This window comes from Budorcas taxicolor, chromosome 1 (assembly GCF_023091745.1).
Source record: "Budorcas taxicolor isolate Tak-1 chromosome 1, Takin1.1, whole genome shotgun sequence".
NCBI classification, from domain to species: domain Eukaryota; kingdom Metazoa; phylum Chordata; class Mammalia; order Artiodactyla; family Bovidae; genus Budorcas; species Budorcas taxicolor.
The window spans coordinates 144684819-144708274 of NC_068910.1; the positions used below are offsets into that span (position 1 = coordinate 144684819).

A 23456-nucleotide genomic window follows, 5' to 3' on the forward strand; every position below is an offset into this window, starting at 1 on the left:
TGACTTCCTCCCCCTAGAAATTCATCTTACCCTCACCTGATGAACTTGCTACTTATTCACAGAACAAAAAAAGGAAGCTAACAGAACAGAACTTTCACACACATGCCTTTGTACAACAGCTATTCACCTTACCTGCACTTATGCCCAAATGATCTCATTACTATGAATAAATTGGCTGCATTCAAACACTTGCAATATCCAATTTTTTCCATAGATTCCACACACTCTTGTCTACTTAAGGACGTTCTTAAAAATCCCTCTTTCTTACTTCTGCTTCAATAGATAGCCTTCTGCCAAAGATCATCAGCATAAAGGCATGCTATTATTTCTTCTATCTTTAAAAAAAAAAACTCTCCTAATTGAAGCAACCACCGCCTGACCCAGATCAGTCTTGGCATCACTAACAATGGGACACCTCAATAGTTTGTGCTTTTTGAAGTGAAACAATGTGAAGCACACAGCACCACCTATGAAAAATTCTTATCTAAAATGTTTAATCTGTATATGCAATTCTAGTGTTTTAGGAAATACAAGAGAAAGAAGAACAAGTAAAAAGACACCCTAATTTATCAGATATATCCAGAAAGTGGGACACTCTATAGAACAACTGAACTAGTTTCATCAAGTCAATGGGCACATACACACACACACACCAAAAAAAAAAAAAAAAACCCAAATAGCTTAAGAAAAGACAACAATCACAGGCAGCCTGCAGATCTATGGTTTGAACAGAGCAACCGTGGTGACAAACTGGGTTATCTGAATATAGATTAGGTATCATATTAAGACATCACTGTTAATTTTGCTAGATATAATAATAGGATTATCATGATTATATATGTGATTATGTTAGAAAAAAACTATGTATTTGAAGTAGAAATGAAATTTACTTTAAAGTAATTCAGCCAAAAATAAAGCAAATGTGAAAAAAAATGCAATGATGTTTTGTTCAAATATATTCAAATTAAGCTATGTAAGTAATGAGGGTGATTTGCAGACTCTTCTTAGACAACATCATTTGAGATTAAGGAGAGTTTCAAAGAGCTTGAAACAAAAAAGTTATGGTCAATAGTGTTTCTGTTTTACTGGAGGAATTAACTGAAAAAAGATACAGGACATTACAGAAGTTGCCTATTTAGCCACTACGTGAGGTCTAAATAATCTCCTTTTCCCTGTCCCTCCAATGAAAGCTCTAGACCTTTTTCTTCCCTTTACAGTAAAACTGCTTGAAAGAACTCTCTGGAGTCATTGTTTCCAATTCCCCTCTTCCCCTTCTCACCTGAAGCTCCTCCATGAAGCCTCCCTCATCTCTGTAAGACTGCTCTTGCCACATCCCAAACACCTCCATGACTCCATGCTACCAATCAGATGCTCAGGGCTGTCTTTGTCTTATTCAGCCCATCAGCCGTACTTTACACAGTTGGTCACATCCCCTTTCCGGCTTCCAAAACCCACATTTTTTTTCTCCCCTTACTGTTCACTCCTCCTCAGTTGTCTCTGACACTGGTTCCCGCTCCTCTCCCCGACCTCTACACACAGAAGTGCCCAGCTTCTGGACTTTGTTCTAGTGATACTCCCTCTCTCCTGGATGTGGGCACCTTGTGACCTGTTCCCCGTCTAGCTTGCACCCAAAACACCTTTGCTGATGTGAAATGAAAATATTTCCTGCCATATTAATCAACAAGAAATGTCACAACCATCAGCGATTTCTGGCCTCCAAATGTGAATGAGGGCTCCCCAAACCTCTATCCAGTGGATGCTGCCACCCCTCATAGTGACTGCTGAGGAGCTGGGGGAGTGCAAGAAGCAAGATGAGCAAGGAGACAGGATTGGCAAGGAAAGAAGTCAGTGAGCCCAGAGGCTTGCATCTCCCTGTAGGCAGAAAGCTAAATTCCTTAACTTGATTCCTCACCTTTGATGTTCAGACTGCCTGCTCCCTTTGTTCCAAACTTATATAGCCTGACGTTCCCCCTGCCTTCTTGGAGAAGTTTCCTCAAAGCTACTGAGATGCTGTCTCCCAGGCTCGGAGTCTTCAACATTCCCACTAAATAAAATAACTCTCTACTTTCAGGTTGTGACTATACTTTTATGTTGTCACTGACATGCACTAAAATGAGTTCAGAAACAGGCTCTGTTGGCGAGCTTCTGCAGAAAGGAAGTCTCTAATACTTAAAAACAAACTAAAAAGAAGAGTGGGGCTCAGGTTGGGAGACTAAAATAGACATTATGTTCACTTCACTTGTCACTGCACGCTCTATAATCTGTAGGGAGGAGGCAGCACTGCAGAGAACAAGGATGATCAGATTTAGAGCACTTTATTGAAATTAGTTGTTAAAGTGTGGATTTCTGAATTCTACCCTCAGTCATTCTGATCCAAGTAGAGATGCAGCTAGGAAAACTGCATTTAGCAAGCACCCCAGGTGATCCTGATGCCAACAAAAGTGCTAGTCTGAGAAAGCTTTATCAAGATCCAGCATGGGAAAAGCATAGAAATTCAGTGTAATCAACTTTTACAGTAATTTGAAAGAGTAATTTTATGCCTGTTGAGTCTAATAGTAACTTTTAAAATATGGCTTGTTATTTTAAATGTCTTTTTCATTTCATTATTCTAGTAACTCCTTTTCATTGTATTTTAAAAACTATGGATGTGGGAGAGGTTAGGGCAGAAATCCTGTCCTTCACCACCACTAGTTTGAGAAGCCCCAACTTCGGAGAAAGAGCTCAGGCTCTGGCATCTCAAAAGCCCAGATTCAAATCCTGGCTTTTCTGTCAGATGTTACAGGATGTTAGACCAGTTTTGCCATCATCTGTAAGCGTTGCGTCTTCATCTGTGAAGTATGGATAAGTATACTTTAAAATTTGCCTCCACAGGACTGTGTGGACATACTGATAGACTTCATATGTGCTAAATACTTCATCAATACAAAACGTAAAGTTCCTGTAACTGAGTGAAGGCCATTTAATCCCAGCAGCATCAATAGTGCTCGAGGTGTGTGCAGCTGGCTCACCTCCCAGGGTCCCCAGCAGAGCTGGTCCAGGCTGCTGTCAGACACAGTGTTTCAGGTCCCGACCACTGAGCTCCACTGTATGGGAGCCAGCAGAGGTCAGAACCTTAGTCGTTGTGTCAAAACACTTCTGACAAGTCCCCAGTTTTACTCAAAAGGGCAGAAAAAATCAGAAACGTGATAAGCAATGGAAACCAACCTGTAGCTGTTGACTCAGGAGGGAGTGAAAGGAAACCATGAGAGACTCGCCAAGTAACTGAGTGGCTGCACTGACAAGTGTTTGCCTGGTGGGGAGGGGGGAATCTTGCCAGATCAGAGCCCTAAAGATAAATGGGCCTTCATTCCTGCCTGTTCCAGACCCACACTGCAAACAAACAAACAAACAAAATGGTCTCTTAACAGAGATTAGACCTTTTCCCAGCCAGGCAGGCACTAATGGAGAAGATTGTGAAATGGCTGAGTACGTTTCCCTGAGGTTTCCTAAACATGGAGAACAGAACTTTATCTGTGAGGGGTGTTGAATCCCCACCACAGAGAGGGCAGCTACTCCATGGTGCCAGCCTCTCAGAACAGGTGAGGGGAGCGCTGAACTCAGGACTAAGAGAGTGGACAAAGGGAAAAAAAAAATCACAGGCCATTTGCTTGTGATTTGTCTTCAGTCTTGTGTCTTTAGTGGACACATATTTGTAGAAACTTTTGCATTCCAATTCAATAGGTGCCTGGTGGAAAGTAAGCGCGTCACAGCCCATCAGCTCTCCTTCTATATGATGCCCACCTCCCAGTACCAGCGGTAGAAGCCCCAGCCCCAAAAGCCATCTCCCCACTCTTACCAGCTAAGACAAGTCTGCTCCCCTCCATCAGTCCGGGGTGAGCCGAGGAGGAAGGAACAAAAGGGCCTGCAAGGAGGGCTGAACAGACACAACGCTCCTCCCAAGCAAAAGACCCACCTCTCTTCCTTCACACCCCAATTCACGCCGCACAGAGACACAGAGAGGAAAAAAAAAAAAAAAATAGGCCTCTTTCCTCCTGAGAAAGAAGAACTGTTTCACCTCCTCCTCATCTTGAAAAACTAAGTTTGTAGTGACTATTACGGAAGCTTTTACGCATACAAAAATGGACAGAAAACACCATAAAGAACCTCCATGTTTTCATAACCCAGATCCAAAGATTATCAGTATTTTGCAAACCTTGTTTTATCCATCTCACACTCCAGTAATTTAAAGCAAATGCCAGGCTTCGTGTCAGTTCCCCATACCAGCTCTTCTTAACTGGGGTGCCTTGAGAAAACTAAGTCTTAATAGCCTAAGACATCCATTTATGTAATGAATTAACTTACCTCCTTGGCATCTCTGGAGAAAGAAATGGCAACCCACTCCAGTATTTTTGCCTAGAGAATCCCTTGGACAGAGAAGCCTGGCAGGTTATAGTCCATAGGGCCTCAAAGAGCTGGACATGACTGAAGCAACTTAGCACAGCACACTTTGGCATCTAGAATAGTATTAGCTATTACCCTCCTCGGGAGAACTGAGAACACAGGCCCTCAAAATCATTTTCTGTGGAGCCGAATTCTGTATAATATTACCCACCCCACGCCCCACATGTTAGGTTCTGTGTATGTACATACATGACCACGATGTCATTATCATCCAATAGCCATTTCACTTTCAAATTTTTCCCAATTCTCCCAAAAATGTCTTTTACACTAAATTCCTTGAATGAGGATCCCATCAAGGTGGGCACATTTTGTTTGGATGATACACCACTCTCAACTCTCTTCTAATCTATAACAGTTTCCTACTGCTTTACTTTTTTTTTTTTTCTTTTCCATGATATACATTTGTTGAAAAAACTAAGTCATTTGTCCTGTGGAATATGCCACATACTGAATCTGGTTAAGACTTCCTTGTGGCATCAACTTACTCCCCTTGGCTCTGTGTTTCCTGTAAACCTAGTGGTAGATCCCAAGGCTTCTTGAGATGTAACGGTTTCAAGTTCAATGATCCTCCCATTGTTTTGATATTCTAAGGGGGGCTAAATCCTGATCATCTAAGGGAGTTTGGGGTGGGGAAATGAACAGGGAGGTCTCCACGTTGCAGTGGTCCAGAGCTTAAAGAACAGCATACTCCAATACTCATAATAGGTTCATTCATTCAGCAAGTATTCATTTCCTACTGTGAGCCAAAGTGGAGATATGACAGTGCAGAAACCAGCCAGAAATCTCACGCCCCAGAATATGCCTCCCAGTGAGAGGGTAAGTAGAGAGTATGACAAAATAAGAACATACAGTGTGCTTTGTAAGTAGATAGAAAATTAAAGCAGGGAAGATGGAGAGGGATAGTAGGGGCTAGGGGGCAGAGGATCCCTTGTAAATTAAATATTCAGAGATAGCCTCACTGAAAAGCATTTGAGCAAATATTGGAGAGAGTGAAGGAGGGCTCAGGCAGATTTTTGAGAGAAAAGGGTTCCAGAGGGAGAACCAACAAATCATTAGGCAGAGACACGCTTGACCTGCTTGAAGACCAGCATGGAGGCCTGGGGAGAGAGGGTGAGGAGGAGAACAGTGCAGAAGGGGCAGGGAAGTGGTGGCTACAGGTCATGGAGGGGTTTCCACTGGTATAAGAACTCTAGCTAAGAACTCGAACTCACTCTATGTAAGACTTGGCTGACTTACGTTTAAAAGGGATCATTCTGGCTGCTACACTGAGAATCAACCGTGTGGGTGGCAGGTTGGGAAAAGTTTAAAAAAAAAGACCTTTTAAGAGGCTACTGCAACAAGCCAGGGGAGGAAAACCCAGGATCCTGTTAACTAGAGTTCTTCCCAGGCGCTCGCATTTTGCGTTACCAAATTTAATTCTTGCAACCACCTAGTGGGGCGGGTATTAACAATTCTCTTTTATGAGTGAAGAAACTGAGGCTCAAAGAGTTTAAGCCATTTGCTTAAGATATTGTAAATGGTCAAGCTTAAGATATTGTAAATGGGGTGTGAGCCAGACTGTTCCAATTTGTAAGCCTGGTTCTGCTATCCAATATATGTCCCCCTACTCAGTCTGTTTGTTTACTGGCGTGCCTCTGCTTTATCAGGTCAACTAGAGTTGCCAGTAACCATTTTGGAAACTTCTGTTGACACTTCTTTACACTTTATGCTGATCTCCATCTCTTTAATTTCTCAGTGTGCAAACTTCACCCTGGTCTGTACTTCAGGACCCAAACTTTCTGTACCCAGACTAGAATCCTTGATATCATATTGCCTTCAGCTAACCACAATACCTTCAAGAAGTAGTCTCTATGTCCTAGACTCCAGAAACCTCCCTGTAATGGGCTTCCATTTCTTTCAGATCAGGAACTCCTTTTTTTTTTTTTTTTTTCCACTTTTTGGTTGTGCCACACAGCACCTGGGATCTAACTTCCCAGACCAGGGATGGAACCCACAGCCTCTGCATTGGAAGCATGAAGTCTTAACCACTGAACTGCCAGGGAAGTCTCCTCAAACTCTTAATCTGAATCACTTGAGTTACCACTCAACTCTGCAATGACTCATTTTCTTGTTTCTTCATGTCAGTGATAGCTGCCACCCTACCAAAGACGTGCTTTTTCTGCCATATAGAGTTGCTGCTTAAAGTGGCGGCCCAACCAGGGATTATATTGATATTTTTCAGGAAATGTGTATGCGGCCACATACACACACATCCTGCATCTAGGTGGAACTGAGACTGTTTAACTAGTTATCAGCAATAAACTGTGACCAAAAATAACACGTGTCACTTCTGGGCAAGGTGAGTAAGAATTGAATCTATTTGTTCTATTTGTTTACTGTAACTAAATGAGCTACTAAGTAGAGTGTGTGTGCGTGCGTGCCTGCTTAGTTGTTTAGTAGTGGCCGACTCTTTGCGACCCCGTGGACTGTAACCCACCAGACTTTATATATTTATTTCTACTGGTGTAAGTAGAATTCTGAGAATTCATTAGAATTCTTAGCTATAGATTTTTCATTGTCCACACAATTCTCTCTTCATCCCAGCATTTCATTAGCACAGTAAAATAACAGTTCTCCTTAATTTAGCCAAAGCCACCGTTTCTAAATTCTTTTACATCTAGTGCCTTTTTATTTGTTTACCCCTGCCATGACGCCCAAATTTTGAAAACTGTTGACGCCAAATTTAACTAATAATTTGTGTTCTTGTTTGTCATCAAGTGGACAGGGCTTCCCTTATGGCTCAGTTGGTAAAGAATCTGCCTGTAATACAGGAGACTTGGGTTCGATCCCTGGGTTGGAAAGATCCCCTGAAGAAGGGAAAGGCTACCCACTCCAGTATTCTGTCCTGGAGAATTCCATGGACAGTATAGTTCACGGGGTTGTAAAGAGTCAGACACAACTGAGCGACTCACTTTCATGAAACTTTCATCAAATGGACAAGGATGTTGCTGCCAATCAGAGGCTCTGTAACAACCTAGAGGGGTGGGAAAAGATGGGAGGGAGATTCAAGAGGGAGAGGAATATGTGTATACCTATGGCTAATTCAGATTGATGTATGGCAAAAGCCAAAGCAATATTGTAAACCAATTATCCTTCAATTAAAAATAAATAATTTTTTTTTAAAAAGAGGTTCTGACCAGCATAAGACTGTCATTGTTATCACAATCAGATGACACAAGCTGAGTCTGAAATAAAAAACTTGATGATTTCCTTGGTCTCAGCAGGTTTTTTGGGACAAATGTGCTTCTCCCATTTGACTTTTTGAAACCCTGAAGTGTCTGATGGGTCTCAGGAAACCCTGGGCAAGGAATTCTGCTTTGTCCATGACCTGAAACTGACCCCAATAAAATCATAACTTTCTGATCTCAGTTGGCCTCCTAAAAAAACAGGTTCTGCCAGTTTACTATCTATGGAAGAGTGCTTTTTAAAAAACTACCCCCATCTGCACCTAACTGGGCAAAATTTAGGCACTCTAAGTTTATCTGGAAGAATCTGGCTCCTAAGTGCTTAAAAATAAGGAAAATAGCAATGTAAAACCAGAATTTTAGTGACTGCCAGATCAAACAGGGCTTCGCTGATAGCTCAGTTGGTAAAGAATCCGCCTGTAATACAGGAGACCGCAGTTCGATTCCTGGGTTAGGAAGATCTGCTGGAGAAGGGAAAGGCTACCCACCCCAGTACTCTGGCCTGGAGAATTCCATGGACTGTATAGTCCATGGGGTCATAAAGAGTCAGACACAGCTGAGCGACTTTCACTTTGTTCTTCCCTGGTGGCTCAGATGGTAAAGAGTCTGCCTGCAATGCGGGAGACCAGGGTTCAATCCCTGGCTGGGAAAGATCCCCTGGAGAAGGAAATGGCAACCCACTCCAGTATTCTTGCCTGGAAAAATCCCATGGACGGAGGAGCCTGGCAGGGTACAGTCCATGGGGTCACAAAGAGTCAGACACAACTGAGTGACTTCACTTACTTACAGATCAAACAGATACAAGCCTCCCTCCTCATCACCTCAGCTCTCAGCAGTTGACTGCACAGCAGCAGTTCTATCAGAAAGATGCTCCCTGGGGACAGAACAGCAGCGCTGTGATAAATGGGCAGGGTAATTAGCTGCCCAGAATTCTCACACACTAAAGAGCAAAGGAGGACTAAATGGCAACAACACAGGAGGGAAAGAGTGCTACCGAAAAAGCAAAGCTCAAGAATTTTGTCTTAAATCTTGGAGACAAGGCATGATGACCAACATCACAAAGTTTAAGAATATTGTCTTAAATCTTGGTAACAAGGTGTGAAGACCTACATTTCGCTCTTCAAACCCCAGTTTAAGTGTATCTTTAGTGAGAACAATGATGTCTGCTAGTTGTCTTAAACATAATTTCCTCCAGAAACCCCACCGCTGGGGATTGTGTCAGGGGCCATTTCCAATTTCCCCCCATGTAGTTTTACCTGTTGGACAGGAGGAATTCAGGACTAGAGTTCTTTAACATTTCCTAAATACCAGAATCACTGAAGTGATCGGCCTCTCTTTAATGTCACCAAGGTGATGACTGTTTACCCCTCTCATCTTAGCAAACTGATCTCAAGGCCAAATGCGGCACCATGCGAAGAGAATATAGAAGAGAAAGAGCTTGATCAAGTCTGTCCTCAGAAGTGCTCCCCTCTTCTAAATCCCATAGCCATGAAGTTCAATGTGGCTGAAGGGAACTCCTTAGAAGACTGCTGTTCTTGACTGAGCATTAACAGCACTTAGGAAGCATTTTAAAAATACAGATGCCTTACCCACGACATTTTTCGCAGAACTAAAACAAATAAAATTTATCTGGGAACACCAAAGATCCAGAATTGCCGAAGCAATACTGACAAGAAAGAACTGAAGTGGAGGCATAACCCTTCCAGACTTCAGACAATACTACAAAGCTACAGTAATCAAAATAGTATGGTACTGGCACAAAAACAGACATATGGATCAATGGAACAGAATAGAGAGCTCAGAAAAAAACTCACACACCTACGGTCAAGTAATCTTCAACAAAGAAGACAAAAATATATAATGGGGAGCAGACAATCTCTTCAGCAAGTAATACTGGGAAAGTTGGATGGCCTCATGTAAATCAATGAAGTTAGAACACACCTCTATGCCATACTTAAAATGGCTTAAAGACCTAAATATAAGACATGATACCATAAAACTTTTAGAAGAGAACATAGGCAAAATAGTCTCTGACATAAATCATAGCAATGTTTTCCTAGGTCAGTATCCCAAGACAAATATAAATAAAAGCAAAAATAAAGAAATGGGGCCTAATCAAACTGACAAGCTTCTGCACAGCAAAGGAAACCATAAAAAAAAAAAAAGAAAGAAAAAAAGACAGCTTATAGAATAGGAGAGAATATTTGCAAACAATGCAACCAACAAGGGTTTAATTTCAAAAATATACAAATAACTCATACAACTCAGTAATAAATGATCCAATCAAAAAAAAAAAATGGGCAGAAGATAAGCATTTCTCCAAAGAAGACATATATATGGCCAAAAGGCACATGAAAACCTGCTCAACATAGCTAATTATTAGCAAAATGCAAGTTAAAACTGAGATGTCACTTCATACCAGTCAGAATGGCCATCATCATGAAGCCTACATATAATAAATGTTGAAGAGGTTGTGGAAAGAAGGTAACACTGTTGGTAGGAATGTAACTTGATGCAGCCACTATTGAAAATGGCAAAAACTACAATAAAAATAGTTTTCATATGAACCAACAATCCCATTCTTGGGCATATATCCAAAGAAAACTCTAATTCAAAAAGATACATGCACTCTAATGTTCAGAGTGACACTATTTACAATAGCCAAGACATGGAAATAACCTAAGTATCCATCAACAGATGAATGGATAAAGATGTGGTGTGTATATGTGTACACACACACACACACATACACACACACACACAAAGGAATGTTACTCAGCCATAAAAAAAGAATAAAATATTACCATTTGTAGCAACATGCATCGCATGGACCTAGAGATTATCATGTTAAGTGAAGAAAGTCAGAGAAAGACAAATATATAATATCACTTATATGTGGAGCCTAAAAATAGTACAAACGAACTTCTTTACAAAACAGACTCACAGACATAGAAAACAAACTAATGGTTACCAAAGGGGAAGGTGTGGAGAGAGATAAATTAGGGAGGATGTGATTAACCGATGTACACTACTGTTTATAAAACAGATAAGCCATAAGAACTTACTACATAACATAGGAAACTATATTCAGTATCTTACAATAACCTATAATGGAAAAAATGTATATACATACATAGATATACATGTCTAACCAAATTGCTCTACTGCATACCTGAAACTAACACAATATTGTAAATCAACTATACTTCAGTAGAAATACAGCTAGATGCTTAATATTCTCCTTGGTAGATTCTGATTTAACTGTCCTGAACAAACAAACATTGACTGAGGCCTTGAAGAATGTGACGTTCACAGGGGTGGGTCCTTGGGTGGAACAGGATAAGGTCCAGGCCTTTCAGGGTGGGGCAGGGGTAATGCCAGTTACCAGTGAAGGTGAACCTAATACAATATTATAAATTAACTATACTTCAGTAGAAATACAGCTAGATGCCTCAGTAGATTCTGATTTAACTGGCCTGAACAAACAAACATTGACCGAGGCCTTGAAGAATGTGACGTTCACAGGGGTGGGTCCTTGGGTGGAACAGGATAAGGTCCAGGCCTTTCGGGGTGGGGCAGGGGTAATGCCAGTTACCAGTGAAGGTGGACATGGCTGATGGTCAACACAGGAGCTCAGACATTTTAAGTCCCTACTTAGCACAGGCTTTTCCATAGTCCAGGGAACTTGCTGCCTGTGATGGGCCAGAGTTACTGAGGAGATGGGGTGACAGGGCCTCAGCTTCAATCCAAATCTCCAAGACTTTCAGGTCAAATGTCATTAACTCTGGGCTCCCTGACCAAAGTGAAGATGTGAATAACTCATATCTGTTACAAACCCTTACATCAAAGTGGACCTTTCAACTTTCTCCCCTCCCATCTGTGACCTTGAGTGTGATCGCCAGATGACACAGGCAGCAGTGGTGTGAAAAGTCATCTCCTGGAAAAACAGTCGTCCCAGAGGAAGGCTTACACTTCACCCTGCTGTTGGCCCATGGTCAGTCCCTTCTAGAAGGCAAGAGCTGATTTTCTGGGGGTTTTCACATCTGCCTCCCTGCCCACCTCACGTACACAGAGATCACTTGATATCTGTCCCTGTGTTGGCAGATGGAAGGTTTGGATCTTCTACTTAGAGATCAGATATCAGCACTCACTGCTTAATCCCACCCCCAGATCTCCCTCCTTTCACTGTACTCTGAGGCTGGCACTGCTATCATTTCCATTTCACAGATAAGGAAGCTGAATCTTAAAGAAGTGGCAGCACCAAGATGTAAATCCAGAATTGTCTGACCATGCTCCTAATTCCTGTACTCAGATGTTCATCTTGTTTGACTTACACTCTCTCAGCCACAGCAGAGCCCACTAACCCCAGAAGCAAATGATCTTAGTGAAAAAGGAAAGTAACTGTGCCATAGTTCAGAGCCCAGGGCACACTCAGGGGCTGGACACTTACCATCTCACTGAATCCATCAGCAGCCCTGGATGGTTGTTGTCCTGACACTTGACCTTTGGCCTTTACAGAGTCAACATCTGGGATTTTGACTATTTGAGTCCCTTAGTCTGCAAGAGAGCTCACCCCCAGACCATGACTCAGGGTGGAGGGGTGGTTGCATACCCTTCAGGTCATGATAGAAAAAACTGCTTGCTTGTAGGGCTTCCCTGATAGCTCAGTTGGTAAAGAATCTGCCTGTGATGCAGGAGACTCCAGTTCAATTCCTGGGTCGGGAAGATCTGCTGGAGAAGGGATAGGCTACCCCCTCCAGTATTGTTGGGCTTCCCTTGTGGCTCAGCTGGTAAAGAATCCACCTGCAATGTGGGAGACCTGGGTTTGATCCCTGGGTTGAGAAGATCCCCTGGAGAAGGGAAAGGCTACCCACTCCAATATTCTGGCCTGGAGAAGTCCATGGACTGTATAGTCCATGGGGGTCACAAAGAGTCGGACACAACTGAGCGACTTTCACTTTGTGAGCTATGGCTCCCAAAGAAACCAGACTGCTAGTCTGTGTCAAGGAAAGTTTATACCCAATGATGAATTTCTTTTAATAGACTTACAAATGCCTACAGCTCCATATTCATGTAATCAATAGAGCACACAGATCACTCAAGTTGCTCAGGACACAGATCGCTTAAGCCTGACTGCATAAATGGGGGAAACTCTGTGCTCTGGTAGCATGTGCCTGATGTCCTTACCCATCAAATGAGAGAACACCTCACCTTAGGACTACTATCAGTAAATGAGAACTTGGTAAGAACGATGAAGATGATGTGGAGCATTTCCAAAGATCTCCAGAGAACTCTCATACGAATGTCGAGTCTACTGTTTGAACATTTTATACAAGAGGAAACCAAGGCTGGAGGAGGTCATATGATTGGCCCAGGAATATCTGGCTCTAAGCCCAGCGTGCTTCCCTCCCTAGAAGCCAATAGCAAGTCATCAAAAAAGTGCCAAACCTGCATGCTGACTCAGTCATAGACTGTGACTTAGGAAGATGGAAGGGTAGAAGAGAGTGCCACAGAAGGGAGAGGGGTGCTCTTGGGCTTCCCACTCTCCCTCTGACCACCCCCCACCAGTGCTGGCCTCGGGGTGCCAGAACTGTGAGCTTACCTTTGATCACATCTGTTCAGATCAATCAATTTCACCAAGACACTGGTAACTGTGAGCTCAGAACAGCGGCCCAGGGGTAACTGGTACTCACTCTTCTTGCCCTCAAGATGCTGATCATCCTAAATACCATGAAAAGTCAAAGAAAAAATATTTAACGCACTGTTTACCTTGATCCTCTCACTAGAGAGTGAGCACCTGAGCCATCTAGTTACCTCTGTGTTGCCAGAGCCTGTGGCCCAGTTACCTCTGGGTCAGGGCCTGTGGGTCACCTTCCTTTACCAAATAAGTGAGTGCTTTCTTCTTGAAAAGAAGGTGTTCAAGGATCTTAGCCCAGGAGGAGGGATTCAAATCCAGCCTGGGATCAAAGAAGCCTTGGCGGATGGGAAAGACCCATGGGATGGGAGGGAAATGGCCTGGAGGTGGGCAAGGGCAGGGTGCTGGGCACAGAGAGGCTCAAGTCTGCCCAGGCAGGGGGACAAAGCTGAGCGTCGGGAGGTGAAGCTGAAAGGGAGCCTCAAGCCCCACAGTGAGGCACAGCATCAGGTGGGAGAGTCTGGCTTTCACCAGAGGTGCAGTGGACAGCAGATCAAGAGCTCCAGAGCAGGGAAGGGAGCTTCCGAGCCGACATGGTGCTGTGCCAGCTCAGCCATGTGGGGGAGTAGGTGGCGGGGGGCAGACCTGCCCATCCCCAAAACCCTCTTCTCCACTCCCTGAGAGTACGTGACCAACAAACAAATAGTAGTCACTGCTTCTTGGGCAACTATTACAGGCCAGGCACTGGGCCAAGTACTTGATTAACGATCAAAACAATGCTACAATTGTCTAATTTATTTTACAAATGAGGCTGTGGGTTTCTCCACAATCACTCTGCTAACACAGAGCCAGAATCCCAACTCAGGTTTGATTCAGGGTCCAGAGGTCAAGACAACCTAGGTGCACCCCCACTTCCTACCCACCCCCACACACTCATGAGATGAGGATCAGGACTAAGACGGTGAAGGCCCACACACATGGCCCCATTTGGAAGAGTGGAGCTAAATTTCCTGCAAACCCAGCCTTGGAGTCAGACAAATCTGGATCCTAGCTTCATCGGCTATCAGTATGACCCTATGCAAATTATATGAACGTGCTGGGTGTCAGCTTCCTTATCTGTAAAATGTATACAAAACCACCTACCTCACAGAGTTGCTATAAGGTTAGAAGGATCCTACCATGCCTTGGAACATGGCAGGTGCTTAATAAGTGGCACCTTGTGAACCTGAGCCTGCCAGGAGCAGAAGGCTTATCTACTGAGGATGGAGGAAGTCTTCATTTCTGAGAAGAGATGAATGTTCCAGGAGTACATGACTCAATATTTGCCTGGTTAAATATGGGACCTAGATGTCCATCTCAACAAAATCAATATTGGCCACTTACAGTGTTAACCATTTCAAACACTGATCCAAAGCAATGAGAACCAGAATCTGGAACTCTCAAAGGAGTTAGAGACAAGGAGCTGTTACTGGCAGGGCCAAACTCATGGAAAAGCCTGATATCATGGTACACATGTGAGGACCCCCAGTTCTCAGGTCAAATCACTGTATATCCTTGGAAGCCACTCATCCTCTCTGACCCTCTGTTTCCTTATGATCAAAGGGGCTTAATAATCCTTACTTCACAGGGTTGTGGTGCAAACACTAGGGAAATAATAGAGAAGGAACCTTAAGGCTCCAAGACAATGGCATGAGTTCACCACCTCTATAAAGCAATAGGAAATAAAGTTTGAGCTTCATCAAGCACCCTTCCATTTGAAAGAAGAAAAGAAATGCTTGCTATTTGCCAAACGTTTACTCAAGACACCAATAGTTTATTCTACTAAAGGATCGTTTAGCTATGAATTGGGGTGAATAACTGGTATAAGAGTCATTTTTAAATGATCATCAAAATGCAAATACAAAATCATTCATTTCTCTCAGAGCATGGCATACTTGAGAGTCTTCTGCAGACAAACAACTAGAGAAGCTCTGCCCAAACAGCCCTGCAGGAGTTGGCTGGCTCACTGCCCAAGACAGGAGAAGTCGGTAGACCCCAATTCTCACAAGAAAGCCTGCTGACTTTGCCTCTGAATTTTCCTTCAACTTAGAAAATAAGCCAAATTCACTCCATCTCCCAGCTCCCCTCTTTGGTCTTTTGCAAGTAGACTGTGTCCAGGGAAGAAAACGGGAAATCAATGAGGTGATTCCAGAGCAAAACTGGGCTAGGCTGATAGCACCAGGGCCTGGGCACCCAGCTTTGATTTCAGGAGATTTCTCATTTGGGGGCTTTCCAGGTGGCACCAGTGGTAAAGAACCCACCTGTTAATGCAGGAGACATAAGAGACACAGGTTCAAACCTTAGGTTGGGAAGATTCCCCTGAAGGAGAGCATGGCAATCCACTCTAGTATTCTTGCCTGGAGAATCCATGGACAGAGAAGCCTGGCAAGCTACAGTACATAAGGTCGCACAGAGTCAGACACAACTGAAGCAACTTAGCACGCATGCACACACATTTCTCATTTGGTATTCAAAAGACCCAAAGAGTAACCCCAACCCTCCACCACTGTTCCAAAGCAGTAAATAGAAAAATATGTCAGGCTGTCTCTTGAGCTGTGAGACATGTTATTCAGAGTCCCAGGCCCCAACTGTGTCTCAGCCGCTCTTAACCTCTAGGTGTAGAGCAAGAATATGTCCAATTTAGAAATTCTGGGCCTGGGCAGAGAGGGAACAGTAGGAAGGTGAGCAGTCAGGGAGGGACAGTGAATTTAGTCTGAGACCTTAGCTTGGCTAGGCTGCCCTGAAAAGAGCAGATTCCTACTTTGAATTCTGCTTCAAAGAATAAGGGGAGACACTGCCAAAGAAACCTACCTGAAGTTCACCATGATCCGGAGCTGAGGTTTGAAGGGTGCACTCCCACAGAATCAGATAAATACATTAGGTGTTGGCATTCACTCCCCAGGATTAATTTTCTGGCTCGGGATAGCTGCCTCTGTTGCTGAGCAGTGACTGGAAGACTGCTGTGTGAGGAGGTTGTAAAGAATGAAAGGTAAAGAGGTGCTGACCCAAACACCAAACACCAGCAGCAGTCCCCACAGGGCCATCCCCAGGCAGGAGAGCTGGCTCTGGGTTCCTGCTGCCTCTGCACACCAGGTAGTGCTTTCATATCCTGAACTTAAGCCCTATAAAGACTTCTTTACCATCTTCAGACTGACCTCTGCACACCAGATTATTTCCTTATAAATCTCTATCACCTCACCCTTACAGAGGTCAGTGAGACTGCTCTATTTCTTCAGTAGAAAAATCTGAGGCTCCGAGAGCCAAAGGCTGTTCAAAGTCAGTAGCTAGAAGTTGCAGAAAGGATTTGAACCCAGGGCTCTGTGTCTGCATTTGCTTCTTATCCCCAAAAGGGAGGAATGAGGAGGGGCTGTAAATCTTTTTTGTTCTACTTGTCTCCCTTGCTTTCTCCCTACGAGGATGGGGACCAATCCAGTGGCAGGTTGAGGGTTCAGTGTTATTGAAAATTCAAAGAAATATACATTAAAGTAACAAGATGCCACCTTCTCCCTATCAAATTAATAGCAGTTTAAAAATAATTATCCTGCAATAAAAATTAATTTTTTAAAAAAGTAACCACAGAAACACAAAAAATAACCCCCAAACCCAGTAAATATAAACAAATAAATGCAAACATAATGATAAAATTTTAATACCATCAAATATCTAGCCAGAATTTCAAATACGTGTGTTTGTTTATAAAGCTGATTTTTTTTAAAGAGTTTGTTTGAATTAAGGTCCAAATAAAGTCCAGTCATTGTTAAAAAAAAAAAATTACTAGCAGTTAAAAATATATATATAATATAGAGCTGAAAAGAGCACTCCCATGTGTCTCTTGAACAAAAATAACATGGGACATCTCTTCTGAAGGGCAATTTGGCAAAATGTATCAAAGCATTAAAAAGCCCTTTCTCTTATAACTCAGTAATTACATCTCCAAAAAGGAAATAATCAGAAAAGCTGTCTGATTCGATCTCAGCCCACACATAACCTGCCGCTGCTGCTGCTGCTAAGTCATGTCAGTCGTGTCCAACTCTGTGCGACCCCGTAGACGGCAGCCCATCAGGCTCCTCTGTCCCTGCGATTCTCCAGGCAAGAACACTGGAGTAGGGTGCCACTGCCTTCTCCAACACATAACCTGAAACAGCCTCAATTCAGAACAATAATAGGAGAATCTAATTTTATGGAATGTCTGCAGGACAGGGTGTGATTAAACACTTAAAATCACACTTATGAAGACTTCTTAAAGCTTTCTAATTTACAAAACACGTTTAGAAAACTATAGAAAGTAGTATGGGCTTCCCTGGTGGCTCAGATAGTAAAGAATCCAACAATGCAAAAGACCTGGGGTTCAACCCCTGGGTTGGGAAGATCCCCTGGAGGAGGGAATGGCTACCCACTCCAGTATTCTTGCCTGGAAAACCCCATGGGCAGAGGAGGCTGGCGGTCTACAATTCATGGGGTCACAAAGAGTCAGACACGGCTAAAAAAGTAATATAATGAGCCACCATGTACTCCTTACCCAGCATCAACAATTACTGATTTAAGGCAAGTTTCATTTCTTTAACATAAGAACCCAATCCTCCATCTTGACTATTTTAAGAAAATCTCAGACATTGTATCATTGCATCCATTATGTCACTATGGATCTCTAAAAAGCACTCTTTTTATAAATATAACCAAATCACCATTATCTTTTTACAAATATAACCAAACCATTATCAAACAAAAAAATTTAGATTAGGTCTCTCAACAAAATAGTAATGGATTCATAACATAATGCAAACTGATAAAGAATATTGTAAAACTATAAAATCTTAGTTGAAAGAGAGAAAAAGCAGGAGAAAAAGAAAAGGGAAAAATTATTCACAAAGGAAAATGACTTGCAGGAAATAAATTCAAAATATTGCCAGTAATCTATAATTACCCTTGTGTCATGGGAGCAGATTATTTTTGCTCAATTTTTTATTTCATATTTTTGAGTGTATTTTCACTGCTGGAGAATCTACGTTGGATATTTATTATTTCTCCTGCTCTTCTTTTATTGCTCACATTCAAAGTTTCCCTCCAATAAGATTTAAAATGAGTTTCCTAGATCTCCTATATCTGAGAATATTTTGTCTTCAATCATGAAAGATTTCCTTCTACACATAAAATTCTGGGTTAACAGCTTTGTTTTTCTACTGCTTCAAAGATGTTGTTCCACTGTCTTTGATCTACATGGGTTTAGATGAGAAATCTGCAGTACTTGAATAGGTTTCCCTTTCATATAATGTATCATCTTTCTCTGGCTGCTCTCAATATAATTTTTTTAATTTTGTTTTCAGCAGTGTAATATGATGTGACTGAGTAGTTGTCATTGGGATTTACTCTATTTGGGATTCACTGTGATTCCGTGTGTGCTGTGTGCTCAGTTACATCCAACTCTTTGTGACCCCATGAACTGTAGCCTGCCAGGCTCCTCTGTCCATAGGATTTCCCAGGCAAGAATACTTGTGGTGTGTTGCCATTTCCTTCTCCAGGGGATCTTCCCCACCCAGGAATTAAACCTGTGTCTCTTGCATTGCAGGCAGAAAGTCCTTACGCTGAGCCACCAGGGAAGCCCCTACATTAACCGTACAGAGCTGTTTTGAAGAAGTGAAACATAACAAACCTAAAGCATTTAGCACAGTCCTTGGCCCATGGCAAATACTGAGAAAATGTCAGTCAGTGCATTATCTATGCGTATTGACTTTGATCTCATGTTACAGATATAGATGTTGAAGCATAGCATAGTTTAGTGACCTGACCAAAATTATACAACTGGATAAATGAAAAAGCTGATATCAAAATTTACATTCATTCTACGATGGAAACAAAAAAGAGAACAATACAAAACCAGATGCAAGATAAGTATATGTCCAGAATTAGAGCACAAAGAAAATGCTGGAAATATCACTAGGGAGAAAACTTAGATTAGTCTGGAGCAGGGTTTCTCAAAATTGGCACCACTGACATTTGTGGCTAGATAATTCCCTGGTGGCTCAGTGGTAAAGAATCCACTTGCCTATGCAGGAGACACAGGTTCAATCCCTGGGTCAGGAGTATCTGCTGGAGGAGGAAATGGCAACCCACTCCAGTGTTCTTGCCTGGAGAATCCCATGGACAGAGGAACCTGATGAGCTACATACAGTCCATGGGATTGCAAAGAGTCGGACATTACTGAGCAACTGAGCACACACACATACAGGATCATGAGACTCTATCCATTTTTTTCCAATAAAAAATATATTTACAAGTATATTTTAAGTGTTGTATAATTTCTATTGCTCTATATTCAAGATCACTGACTTCTTTCTCTGTCATCTCTATTTTGTCACTGAGACCATCTAGTGGATTCATTCCCTCAGATGTTGTCTCTTCAACAGTTCTAAAATTTCCATCTGGTTATTTTGTATAGTTTCCATTTTTCTGCTGAAAACCTCTCTCTTTTCATGTCTTTCAAGAGTGGAGTATGGTTTTAACAGCTACTTTAAATCTTTGAGAATTCTACCATCTGAGATATCATAGGGTTAGCACCTGTTGAAAACCTTTCCCTTTGAGTTCAGCTTTTCCCGGTCCTTTTCATAGTGAGTAAATTTGGATTGTATCCTGGACTTTTGAATGTTAGGTCATGAGACTCTAAACTCTGTTAAATTCTTCTGAAAAAAAATGTTGATACTTCTGTTTTTTTTTTTTTTTTTTAGCAGGCATTTAGCCCACTTTGGCTCAAATAGAAAATTCTCCTTCATCTTTTATGACCGGTATCTCTAACGTCAATTCAATTTTCAAAGCCTTTCCTGTGCCAACTGGGTGTGCCAGTCACACAGGCAACTCAAGGGTTTATCTGGGACTCAGATAGTGGTTAATACCACAGATTAAGTTCTCAAACTTAAGCTATGCTTCATAGGATCCATCCCACATCTTGTAGAATGCCCAGGACTTGTGCCAAACCATACACAGAGTGGGTCCCCCTTTCAGCTCTTTCTTCTCAGGAATTTCCTTGGAGTCTCTGGCTTTCATTGGCTTATTTTCCTGGTTCCTCTGGCTGGAAATATGGGGTTATCTCAGAGTTCTAGCCTCACAAACAACTACACAATTCCACATGGCAAGGGTCATTATTCAAGTTTTGACTACAGTATCCTATCTGCCTTTGCCCAGTTTTCATGTAGTTGGTTTTTGCATTCTACCCAATTTTTTGTTGTAAATAGTGGTGAGGAGAAGTTGTAGCTGGATTATTTCATCTTGGCTGGTACTCTGCCCTTTGTTCTCAGCATTTTTTACTTCTCAAAATTTCACCCATCTCTCAAAGCTCCGTTAAAATATCACTTCCGTGCAAGAAGTCATCCTTCTTCTCCTAGCTGGAAAAACATTCTCCTTCCTCTGAATTAGGGAAGATTCAGATTCAGCAATATTGAGAATCAAGCTGAAAGCCAAATCTTTTCACTGACTATCTTTGTTCAAACATCTGGATTCAATGAAATCAAACCTAACTAAGAAGCATCACAGTGGTTAAGAGATTGGACTTCACTTAAATTCAAGCTCTGCTAACTGCTAGATATGGGACCTTAGGCACATCACTTACTTTTATGTATATATATCAGCTTTCTCATCTGTGAAATGGAAAAAATAATTACCACATAGAATTGTTGTGAACATTAAGTGAGGTAATAGTTGTAAAGCACCTAAAGAAATACCATGTTATAAGTGTAAGTGATTATCAATTTCTCAGTTACCATAACTTCACTCTGCAGATGAGAGAACCCTGCAGTGGGAAGAAGAAAGGACAGGGCTTACTCTATTCACAGCTCTTACTATGTCCTGAAATGACTATAATTTTTGCTTTAGTAAAAATTGTAGGAGCTCAATTTGTGTATCTATGTGGATCTTCAGAGAAGCATGTGGCAGGGTGGGAGATGAGATGCATGAGATGGGTTGGGAGATCTGGGTTCCAAGACCAGGTCTCCTCTGGGTCTGTGTTTTCCGTTGTAAACCATCGCTGCATAGAATAAGCTAGTCTACCTCCTTGTAGCTGATAGCAATCTTGAGAAAAAGCAAATGTTACAGGGTCATTTCTAGGTTTACCATCAAAATGCGTTCCTGAAACACAGAAAAAATTCCCAATTTCTTAAGTTGTCGTGTAGACCTTTTGTGATTTTTGCTGCTATCTATAATCTCATCTCTGAGATTCTAGCTGCACTGACCTAACTAAGGCTCACCTAGTCCACCTCACTGATGCCCAGTTGCACCAGGGCCCTCATCCTTGAGCTCAAATATCCCTCCTTGCCATCTCGTCAACATGTAAATGCTTCTTCTTCCATTCAAACTGCTCAAAGACATCTGCAAGGGAGTCCCAGACTCTCCAGGACTCTGTTTGCCCAGACCTTCTCTCTCCTCCGTGTCCCTCAGCTCACACTCTAGCAGCACTTTGGGGTGGCTGGTAATCACTTATTTTACAGGTCCTTCTCTCCCACACTATACCAGTGTTTTTCAAAATACATATTATTTTACATTAATGAGTCAAAAACAATTTAAAACATCACTTGGCTTATAAAATAGAGCAAACTAGATTTGAAAGTATCAAAATTCACTGCATATAATAACCGTGCTTCATGAAACTTTTATCTGAAATAGATCAGAGCTGGCAAGGTAGCTATAGATGGATGACAAATAATGAACTCTCATGGACCCATGACTCAGAGTCAATAATTATTAATGATGTCCAATCTTATTTTGTTTATATTTCTACCTACTCCTGTACCCCCTAGCTAGTTTTTAGACAAATCCCAAATAGCATGACATTCATTTGTAAATATTCCAGTATGTATTTCTAAAATATAAAAACTTTTTTAAAATGCAACTATAATACCATAAACTACATTCCTTATTGGTTGGTGACAGTCCAAAAAGTTTGTAAGACTTTAAGTTCCCCAGGGGAGAAGCCCCCTCATTTATCTCTACATTTGCAGGACCTGGCACTCAGTACTCAGTAACAGAGGGAAGAGGAGGAGAAGAGAGAAAGGACGGAAACTGAAAAGGCTGGAAAAGGAAACTTAAAGGAAGAGAGTCTCTTAGATTTGAGTCAAGTCTTTTAGATTTGAATCAACTTCTACTGCAGTTCTCAAAAGAAAAAGAAACAAAACACTCAGTAAATTAGGTTCCTCGACTTCAAATGATTCTTGGGTAATTAAGGGTTCTGTGCTTGCTGTTTTCCCTCTGGGATGGGGCACACGATTGTGCAAGGCATGCACGGCGTACCGTGCTCACACTCTAGCTGCGGTGGGGCCCCGGGATCTTTCACAAAAGACAACGCGCTTAATGGGCTGATGGCGAGCCTATCCTCCTCTGCGCTCCGGTGACTTATAGTTACCTCGGTCCACCTTTCCCTCTCTGCTGCGTTCTTCCCTGCCTTCTATGCTGTCCACAGAGGCCAGAGGCCAAAGACTCACCATAAAGCCAGACGCCTTTGCTGTGTGTTCTCAATAAAAGTCCACGTTGATAAACATAGACTGCGATATCAGGAGCAGACCCTCTCCCTTAGGAGAGCCCTGAGTTCTGACAGCCTGGGACTGCCATAGTCACTTGCCAGTCACAGGACTCTCAGATAATATCCCTGAGGCCAAATTTCCTTATATGATATTAGGAATAATAATAGCTCCCCTGTCTCTGAGAGCCCTTGTCAGGTCCAAAGGAAGGAAATGCTTTAGCAATGGTAAAGTAGCACACAGATGAAAAGGATGTTTTAGTGATGACTTACCTCTAGAACAGTAGTTCCTAAACATCACTGCTGTCTGACAAATTGGGAATTACATTTCTTGCAAAACACTATGCATTCTTATTATTTGTGTATTCACTATGAATACACAAATAATTGGAAAATATATCTTATACACAATTTATAATAACAAAACATCAAATGCCAAGAAGCAAATTAAAGATAGCCAGGACTTCTCACTGAAAAACTATAAAATTGTTCTTACTGAGAGAAGTTAAGGAAGACTTAAAGAAACGGGAACATATATCATGTTTATGAATTGAAAGGTTCAGTTTTGTTTAAATGTTCATTTTCCCCCAAATAGACTGTGATGATAAATTTAATGTGT

The 23456-nt window shown here is 42.0% G+C and overlaps 1 protein-coding gene across 3 annotated transcripts in view; it reads right to left on the minus strand.

Annotated features, from left to right (window-relative positions):
• Positions 1–22913, minus strand: part of ST6GAL1 (ST6 beta-galactoside alpha-2,6-sialyltransferase 1) — a 65046-nt gene extending 42133 nt beyond the window's left edge. Inside the window, exons 1-2 of one of the 3 annotated variants that reach the window (XM_052638729.1) lie at positions 22803–22913; positions 16150–16298 (exon numbers count right to left, since the gene is read on the minus strand). The gene's annotated coding sequence lies outside the window, so the exon portion shown is untranslated. Of the gene's footprint in view, positions 1–13266; positions 13380–16149; positions 16299–22802 lie in introns of those variants that run through there. The other 2 variants (XM_052638744.1, XM_052638736.1) reach the window with 2 other exon arrangements.
• Positions 22914–23456: the final 543 nt, after the last annotated feature.